Genomic DNA, 10,539 nt, shown 5'->3' with positions numbered 1-10,539 from the left:
CATGCTATGCAACCACCGTTCTTACGGTTGACACCCGATTTGGTTCAGGTGACCTAATGAATTTCAGGTGAATTCCTAGAATTTTACGTTCAATGGTAATGAACGCATTAAAAATGGGTTTTCAGAAATCAAATCGGTTTGTAATTTTGATCAAAATATTTTCTCGTTCAAGCTCGAGTTTAGATATCATCGAATTCTATGAGTTTGAATTCTCAATCTTTAAAAGTCAATCTCAAGGATTGAGTAATATCAGTCTTAAAAGCTGATTTTTGATCTTTAAGGAGATTATCCTTTCTGGGGATCTGATTCATTAGTCTTATCAAGCTAATTTGCACGGCGCCCTCTCCATTTTACGAGACAGATCCTCTCATGGTTATGATAAGTCTGACCACTTGGCGACCCTGTTTGATGCTGAGGTCCGTGGATTTCTAACTGATTTTCGAGAAAACTTTTCAAGGTTTTTCGTAGACTCTACAACTGGTCTGGACGATAACTTCCTGACCTAAATCAAGAAGCGCGTTTCTTTTTCGGAAGACTTTACTTCCTTTTAATGATTGAATTGATTCATCATGTAGATCCATCTTTTCTTTCAAATATATTATAAGAAATTGGGTAAAACTGATAAAATTGTCCAAAACAAAAGTATCTTCAATTATTTGTACAAAAATATGTGATATATGTTTTAAATAACTTGGTAAATTTTCCCACACTTGGCTTTTATTTTCCTTTCTTTGCCTTTTTATTGTCCTCTATTCCATTTTAAATGAATTCTAATATTTTTGGTTGTTTCTCAATTTATGTCTTTTCCGAGGTAACAATAATTTCGGTGTTAACACCAAGTTTTATCGCTCATAAATATGTATAAATATGATTTTGAGTTCATTTAATTGAAATGTTTTTAAAAAAATTACTAGAATTGGGTAGTCAGTATATAAGACTAAGGCTGTTCTTTATTATCAGAGAGCACTAGATTCTAATACAACTACTGCGTTACTAGTATTTTTAATGGTAACCAAGTGTATAAGTTAAAATTTTAAAAATCCGAAAGAATTTAATTCCTTCCCACACTTAAGATCTTGCAATGCCCTCATTTGCAAGAAATCAGTAACAATTTAAATTATTGAGGGTGATTAGCGTAGAAAAATGATTAAATTTTATCAAAGTTTCCAAACATATTGACGTTTGTTTGCTGAATGATAAATGGTGCACATCATTTGTTTATTCCGTCTTGTTATTACATCACATTTGTTTTTCGTTTTGTCGTCAAAATTAGTAGCTTTTGCTGAACTTAATGCCAGTCTTTGAAAATGCGCTGTTTTACCCTGTTGTGTACAATTGACAATATACATACATACAAATAACATGCATGGTAATTTAAAATGGGACTTAAAATCCCACTTTCAAATTAAATATGAAATATTAGTACAACATAATAAAAATATTAAACATTACAATAAAAGTAGCATAATATTATATGTTTAAACATAAATAAATAGAAATAATAAAAAAGATAAAAATCATAAAAATCACCAACGGGAACTATATCAATCTGGATAGGGGTTCCAGTTCATGTCGTCGGTCAGGTTCCATGGTTGGTGATAGGTGTACTGGTAGGCCTGGTTAGGGTCATAGAGAGTAAATGGTGGTCTCATCTCGGGCTAGTGTGGAGGATAGTAAGCGGGTCGGGTCGGTACGTAGTGATCCTGAGGTGATAGCCGACTCATGATCTGACGCTGATGATAGTCCCATCTATCATGCTGTCGTTGCCTAGAATGCTCGTACTCATTTCGGGCTTGCCACTGCTCTAACCGACTAAATCTATCCTCGTTTGTCATTTCTATCTCATCTATACGCTAGTAGACGTCAGTCATAGCCTCCCTAATGACATCCCTAATGTCATCCGTTTCCTCCATTTCCTCATCTGAACCTCTCTCTACCTGTGGATGATTACCATCATAGGGTACTGCCTAGTTGCGTCTGCTCTTTAATACCTTAGCACCCTGATAGACCCTCAATCCTAAAGGCTCAACCTGTTCCCTACATACCAAAAGTGGACCCCCTTGATCCCTATCTACACCCAAATACTCTCCAATGAGAGTAACAAAAATACCTTCTCCTATTACTCCCCCTTCCTGTATTCCTTCCACAATCTTAGACAAATAAAAACTAACACAGTAAGGGATATTATCAAAGCCTCTTGGGTCTCGAATACACTTAAGGTAAAATAAATCATGTAAAGTCATTTTCTCCTTGTTGTGACCTCTCTGTGTAATCGAGTTAGCCAGAAATCTATGAATTATACGAAGCTCGGCTCTGTTAATATGTAAGTAGGAGTGTGTTCCTGCCCAGATTTTTGGCACCATGCGATCGCATGGATATACTGGCCAAATCCCATGCGATCGCATGGGGCCCTGGTATTTTTTTTTTAAACCTTATAACTTTTAACACAAAATAATTAATTAAATTTTAAAAATTTTGTTTTCCTTTTTATTTAGGACGGGGTCGTTTCGGATCGTTGTCCTAGTCCGTCCCTCGACAAAATTTTAAAATTTGTCATTTTTAAGCGTTGTTTTAAAAGCAAAGATTTTTGGGTTTTTTAAATGTTTTTGGCATATATTAATTCAATAAGATTAAAAATAATGATAATAAAAGTTCTCGTCCCGCCCTCGGGTAAAGAAATTTCGGTTCAACGACCTAGTTTTCAACTCACGACGAATTTTAAAAATCAAATTTTTAACTTAGTGAAATAAAGTACATTTTTGTTCTTAAATTCACACCAAACTTAAATTTAAAATGCATAAAATTAAAAATTCATATTATTAAAATTAAAAATTCACACCAAATTTATATTATATTTTTATTTTTATACATACAAACTTATATTAAAAATATTAATTTTTTTTTCAAATATTTACAAACTTAATTATATTGATTTTAAAAAGTTTACAATTAAAATTTAATATTAATATATTAATTTTAAAAACAAAGTAAAAAAATTAAAATTAATAATCTTTTTGGTCTTTTATCCCACTTTAATCAATCAAATATTATCAAAAATATACGCCCCTCTTTTCGGTAAAGTAATTTCAGTTCCATAACCTAGTTTTACTCCTGACGAATTTCTGAAATATTTTGAGTTGATTGATTAAAGATATTTATACCTTAAGAATAAACGGTAAATTTCGCAGTGATGTAATAAATTTTTGTATGATATCAATAATTTCGGTTACGCATACCTAATTTTATTGAATACCAATTTAATACTTTATAACGAACGATTCAGCGTTTATTATCAAAAGGTTAAAAGCAATAAAATAAAAATAAAAACTGTACATACTTACCTGTGAGAAAGAATTCTCAGAGACCTGCTTTAGCCGACGCATAGGAGAGTCGTGTGATTTGGTTCTCCATATCTACGTAAGCATAACCTCGATTCTTCAATATCTTTTCTTCTAAACATCTGAACGGTCCTTCTCTGCATAGAGTAACAAATTCGGTATTTGAATATGTTTGATTGTTCGAACATTTACCTTCATGTGACCATTTTCCGCATTTATAACATCTTTCAAGGTGTCGTGCTCTTCTTTTTGTTGCGGATTTTGATTTTCCTTTACCAAAATGTATCTTATGATGATCTTTTCTGAGTTCTTTTCTTACTCCGTCCATTTTGCCTCTTATGAAGGATACCAGTTCACTCGGGAGTGTGTCATTATTACGTTTAGTAATCATAGCGTGTAGCATTAGACCATGGTTCAGATCAAAGGAATTCTTCATCTCGTAAAACCTAAAAAAAATAAAAATTCAGAATGGGGGGAGAAGACTAGTTCTTTAGGGTCTGCTAGGGAAAGACCATTCAGATTCCATTCTCGAGAACTACACGAAAACAGAATATCTAACTCTAACAGAAATATATATTTCCCTAAAAAGATTCGAACCTTCCCACACTTAGTTAGCTGTGGTGTCGAAATTGTGATTAACTTCATCTTCAACTTCCATTAGATTATCTATGTAATGTTTAACTCTGTGACCATTAACTTTAAATTCAATCCCATTTGAATTTATTAATTCTATTGTTTCGTACGGGAAAACTCTTTTGACTATGAATGGTCCAGACCATCTTGATTTCAATTTTCCAGGAAATAGCTTGAATCGTGAATTGAAAAGAAGAACTATGTCTCCTTCTTTAAATTCTTTTGAACTTCTGATTCTTTTATCATGCCATTTCTTCGTTCTTTCTTTATAGATTAACGAATTTTTATATGCTTCATGTCTTAATTCTTCTAATTTATTTAATTGACTTAACCGTAGACGTCCGGCTTCATGTCAATCAAGATTACATGTCTTCAAAGCCCAAAATGCTTTGTGTTCAATTTCTACTGGAAGGTGACATGCTTTTCCGTAAACAAGTTTAAAAGGTGTGGTTCCAATTGGAATTTGTAGGCTGTTCTAAAAGCCCATAGTGCATCCTCCAATTTCATGGACCATTCCTTCGGATTTGATCCTACGGTTTTCTCTAGAATACATTTTAATGCTCGGTTGGTATTTTCAACTTGTCCACTTGTTTGTGGATGATAAGCAATTGAGATTTTATGAGTTACTCCATATCTTTTGAGAACTTTTTCAAGTTGATTATTACAAAAATGAGTACCCCGATCACTTATTAAAGCTTTCGGTGTTCCAAACCTTGCAAAAATACATTTTAAAAAGTTGACTAAAACTCGTGCATCGTTAGTTGGGAGAGCTTGTGCTTCCGCCCATTTAGATACATAATCAATGGCAACGAGAATGTATAGATTATTATGAGATTTTGAAAATGGACCCATAAAGTCAATACCCCAAATGTCAAATACTTCACATACTTGAATGACATTTTGTGGCATTTCATCACGTTGACTTATTTTTCCGGCCCTTTGACATGCATCACAGGATTTGCAAAGAAGGTGTGCGTCTTTGAAAATTGTAGGCCAATAGAATCCAGCATCGTAAACTTTTCTTGCTGTTAGTTGAGGCCCATAATGCCCTCCTGTTGGTCCTGTGTGACAATGGTTTAAGATTTGACTAGCTTCATCTCCGAATACGCATCGGCGTATTATTCCATCGGGACAACTTTTAAACAAATGTGGATCTTCCCAGAAATAGTGTTTTATATCACTAAAGAATTTCTTTCGTTTTTGGTACGATAATCCTTTTTCAAGGAATCCACATACTAAGTAATTTGTATAGTCTGCAAACCATAGAATTTCACTATAATCTATCTTTAATAGATATTCATCAGGAAAGTTATCTTGTATGGCTGATTCATTTAGAACTTCTAATTCAGGATTTTCAAGACGAGAAAGATGATCAGCGGCGAGATTTTCTGCTCCCTTTTTATCTCGGATCTCAATATCAAACTCTTGTAAGAGTAAGATCCAACGGATTAATCTTGGTTTGGCATCTTGTTTCGAAAATAGATATCTAAGAGCAGAATGGTCATTATAGACCACCGTTTTTGTTAGAACGAGATATGAACGAAATTTGTCAAAAGCAAACACGATAGTAAGGAGTTATTTTTCAGTAGTTGTATAATTCGTTTGTGCTCCTTGTAACGTCTTACTAGCATAATAAATAGGTTGAAATCATTTTTCAATCCTTTGTCCTAAAACGACTCCCATTGCAAAGTCACTTGCATCGCACATTAGTTCAAACGGTAGATTCCAATTTGGCATTATCATGATCAGCGCATTAGTGAGTTTTTTTTAAGAATATTAAAAGATTTGATGCATTCATCTGAAAAGATGAATGGAGCATCCTTTTCTAGGAGTTTATTCATAGGAGTGGCAATTTTAGAAAATTCTTTTATGAAACGTCAGTAAAAACCGGCATGCCCTAGAAAACTCCTAACTCCTTTAACATTGGTGGGATGTGGAAGTTTAGCAATTACATCTACTTTAGCTCTATCTACTTCAATTCCTTCCTTTGAAATTTTATGACCAAGAACGATGCCTTCTTTAACCATGAAATGGCATTTCTCCCAATTAAGTACTAGATTTGATTGTTCGCATCTAATAAGCATTCGTTCAAGATTAACTAGACATGATTCAAATGTATCACCGAAAACTGAAAAGTCATCCATGAAAACTTTCATGCATTCTTCTATCATGTCGTGAAAAATCGCCATCATGCACCTTTGAAAGGTTGCAGGGGCGTTGCAAAGTCCAAATGACATGCGTTTGTAAGTAAAAGTACCATAAGGGCACGTGAACGTGGTTTTTTCTTGGTCCTCAGGTGCTATTGGAATTTGAAAATATCCGGAAAAACCATCAAGAAAACAATAGTAACTATTTTCGGCTAATCTTTCCAACATTTGATCAATGAAAGGTAAGGGAAAGTGATCTTTTCTGGTGGCGTCATTTAATTTTCTAAAATCAATACAAACACGCCATCCTGTTACAGTCCTAGTAGGAATAAGCTCATTTTTCTCTTGTGTGATGACAGTCATGCCACCCTTCTTAGGTACGCATTGAACTGGGCTTACCCATGGACTATCAGAGATTGGATAAATTAAACCTGCATCTAGCAGTTTAATAATTTCTTTCTTAACAACATCTTGCATATTAGGATTTAGTCTTCGTTGGCGTTGCACATACGTTTTATGACCTTCTTCCATAAGGATTTTATGTGTGCAATACGAAGGACTTATTCCTTTAATGTCATGAATCTTCCATGCAATAGCTGGTTTATGAGCTTTTAACACAGAAATGAGTTGAGATTTTTCATTTTCAGTAAGAGAAGACGATATTATTACAGGTAATTCAGATTCACCATGTAAATAAGCATATTCCAAATGGTTTGGAAGTGGCTTTAACTCTAATGTCGGTGGTTCTTCTATCGATGATTTGTATCGATATCTGTCTTCTTCTTTTAGCATTTGAATTTCTTCTGTTGTTGGTTCATATCCATTAGCCATAAGTGTAGCTAACATTTCAGCTTCATCAATTGGTTCAGTTCCTTCTCCTAAAGAACATTCTCCTGTTCCTTGAAATTCTGGAAATTCTTCTAACAATTCTGCATGTGAATCTATAGTTTGAATATAATAACATGTATCATCTGCAGATTGCGGTTGTTGCATAGCTCTATTAACTGAAAAGGTAACACTCTCGTCCTCTATACTTAGGGTTAGTTTCTTACCGAACACGTCTATTATTGCTTTAGCCGTGTTTAAGAATGATCTTCCTAATATGAGAGGAACTCGAGAATCTTCTTCCATGTCCAGAATAACAAAATCTACTGGGAATACTAAAGTACCAACTTTAACTAGCATGTTTTCCATTATCCCTCTAGGATATTTTACTGATCGATCAGCTAGTTGTATGCTTATTCGTATTGGTTTCAATTCTCCAAGGTCTAGTTTAGCGTATAGTGAATACGGCATTAGATTTATACTAGCACCTAAGTCTGCCAATGCTTCTATTGAACTAAGACTACCCAGAAAACATGGAATCGTGAAACTTCCTGGATCTGATAGTTTTTCTGGTATCTTATTCAATAGCACTGCAGAACAATTAGCATTCATAGTAACAGCCGAGAGTTCTTCCATTTTCTTTCTATTTGTGATTAGATCTTTCAAGAATTTAGCATATCTAGGCATTCCTGAAATCACATCAATGAAAGGAAGATTAACATTTATTTGTTTAAACATATCCAAGAATTTGGATTGCTCGGCTTCAAGTCTTTCTTTTCTCATTTTACTTAGGTAAGGAAGTGGTGGTTAGTATGGTTTAACATAAGGTTTAGCCTTAACTGTGTTATCTTCATTAACCTTTTCAATTACCGGTTCTATTTCCTTATCTTGCTCAGGTTGTGGTTCTTGTGGAGTAGGAATAGAGTCATCAGAAATTACAGGTATTTCAAGTGGTTTAAGTGTAATACCACTTCTTGTGGTAATTGCTTTAGCTGTTTCATTCCGGGGGTTAGTATTTGTATCACTAGGTAGACTTCCCGGTTTTCTTTCACCTATCAACCTTGCTAGGTTGCTTACTTCTTGTTCCAAATTTTGAATAGAAGCTTGTTGATTTCTAAATGCTTGAGCATTTTGTTCATTCGTTTGTTTCTGAGATGTGAAAAATTGAGTTTGAGATTCAACTAGCTTCGACATCATGTCTTCAAAATTTGGCTTTTTATCATCGGTTTGTGGTGGTTTATTTTGAAAAATAGGTCTTTGCTGATTGTAAGTATTGTTGGATACTTGTTGGTTGCTAGGACCTTGTTGGTTGTTGTATGGAACATTTCAATTATAATTCTGGTTTTGATTGTAGATCGGTCTTGGCGGTTGATAATTATTCTGATAATTATTTCCAGGCCTTTGGTTAATGTATGAAACATTCTCTCTTTGTTCCATTATTTGTTCAATACTGAGACAATCTTTTGTCAAATGTGGTCCTCCACACTGCTCACAACTAATTCTTATTGAGTGAATATCTTTAGTCATCTTTTCCATTCGTCTCTCGACATCATCTATCTTTGCGGAAATGGAATCAAAGTCATGGCTAGAATCGGCTCTAGCCGCTTTAGATGATCTAATGATATCTTTTTCTTGATGCCACTCATGTGAGTGGGAAGCAGTGTTATCAATAATTTTGTAAGCGTCAGTTGCGGTTTTCTTCATAATGGAACTACCAGCTGCTATATCGATGTCTTTTCTTGTAGTGATGTCGCATCATTGGTAGAATATTTGTACTATTTGATAAGTGTCTAAACCATGTTGAGGACATCCTCTCAATAACTTTTCAAATCTTATCCACGCTTCATATAGAGTTTCATTTGGCTTTTGTGTGAACGTAACAATTTCTCCTTGAAGTCTTACGGCTTTAGATGCCGGAAAGAATTGTTTAAGAAAATTTTCAACTAAAACATCCCATGTATCAATCGCCCCTTCAGGTAACGATTCTAACCAATCTTTGGCTTCTCCCTTTAAAGTCCAGGGAAATAACATGAGATATATCTGTTCATCCTCCACTTCTCTTATTTTACATAGAGTACATATCCTATTAAAGGTACGAAGATGTTCATTTGGATCTTCTTTCGGCGCACCACTAAATTGGCATTGATTAGTTACCATGTGTAGGATTTGTCCTTTGATTTCATAATCTGGCGCATTAATGTCTGGTTGAGTAATTGTGTGACCTTGGCCTGTGCGTTTAGCTCTCATTCGGTCTTCCATACTTAGAGGTTCCAGATTTTCCATGATTGAATTTGTTGAATCTGAATCACTAGAGGATTCTGATTTAATGGGTTGTTCCTCGACAATCTCTGTTTGAATAATTGGTGGTTCCGGAGGAAAGATTAATGGTTCAGGATCTCTGAATTGTCCTTGAATATCCTCCGGATTCTCAATTGTGAGGTCGGGTTCAAAAAATGGATTATCAGAAATTTGAATTGGAGTACTTTGTCGACTAGAAGACGATTCTAAAGAAAAATCAACGGCGACAATATTGGCTAGATGTCTTGATCGAGTTATAGGTGGTGAAGGTATGAAAGGTGGTGAACGTTTTGCTCGGTGCATTCACTGAATATCCTATTAGTTATAAAAAATAAAAATTATATAAGTTATCAAATTAATAGATTTTTCTGATTTTGCCCACGTTTCGAATAGCCAATAGATGCAGCAGGTAGCCAGGACCCTTTAAATCGGAAGCCCACAACTCGCCACTAACAAATCCAACTATTACTACGAATCAGAAAATTTTGGATGTCTATCAATTTAACCACTTAAAATAATTTTTGTTGAAATTTAAAGAAATTTTAGAGAAGAAATAGAAAATTCTATGTCCTAAATACTAGAGCGGCGAGAAATAAGAAAGAAAAAGAGCGCGTCGGAAAACGTCGAAAAATAAAAGGTCGAAAAATAATAAAAAGAACGTTGCGCGTCGAAACTTAAAAGTCTAAAAACTAAGAATTAAAAGTTGCGTCTAAAGGTATTAAAGCTTAAACAAATTCTATATCCAAAACGACAATAACTTAAAAAGGTACTAAAATCTTAAAACGGCGTCGCAAAATTCTAAAGCATCTAAATCTTAGTCTAAAGAAAAAGTACTTAAGGGATTTTACGGCAAAGCCTAAAAATCTAGAAATAAAAATAACTACGGCAAAAACTATGACTTAGAACTAAATACGAACGAAAAATACAAATATTACGCTAAAACAAATAAAAAGTTATAAAATATAAAAATAAACTTAAAGTTGTAAAAAGTACAATTTTTATAAAAATATTATTTTTATATTATTTATTTATAAAAGTATTAATTTTTATATATTAATACAACTAATTAAACTAAATAATACAAATCAAATAAAACTAAACTAAAACTAATATTAGAAATTATTTAATTAATAAACCCTAATTAGGGTTAATAATAATAATTATAATAATAATAATTATAATTAAATTAAACCCTAAACTGTCGGCTGAGGTTACCAGGCTTGTCAAATCACCTCATGCGATCGCATGAGGTGTTAGTTGGTTTTTCATGCGATCGCATGGATTCGGATACCAGGCCT

At 33.8% G+C, this 10,539-nt stretch overlaps 1 non-coding gene across 1 annotated transcript; it reads left to right on the top strand.

The window, feature by feature from the left end:
- The first annotated feature begins 8,735 nt into the window (after positions 1–8,735).
- LOC139886816 (small nucleolar RNA R71) lies at positions 8,736–8,842 on the top strand. Its single transcript, XR_011772679.1, has one exon. It is a non-coding gene; the product is annotated as a small nucleolar RNA R71 (small nucleolar RNA).
- Positions 8,843–10,539: the final 1,697 nt, after the last annotated feature.

Source organism: Rutidosis leptorrhynchoides, chromosome 1 (assembly GCF_046630445.1).
Source record: "Rutidosis leptorrhynchoides isolate AG116_Rl617_1_P2 chromosome 1, CSIRO_AGI_Rlap_v1, whole genome shotgun sequence".
NCBI lineage: Eukaryota > Viridiplantae > Streptophyta > Magnoliopsida > Asterales > Asteraceae > Rutidosis > Rutidosis leptorrhynchoides.
The sequence above is the reverse complement of the archived record's forward strand: the minus strand, read 5'-3'. Positions and strand labels throughout refer to the sequence as shown.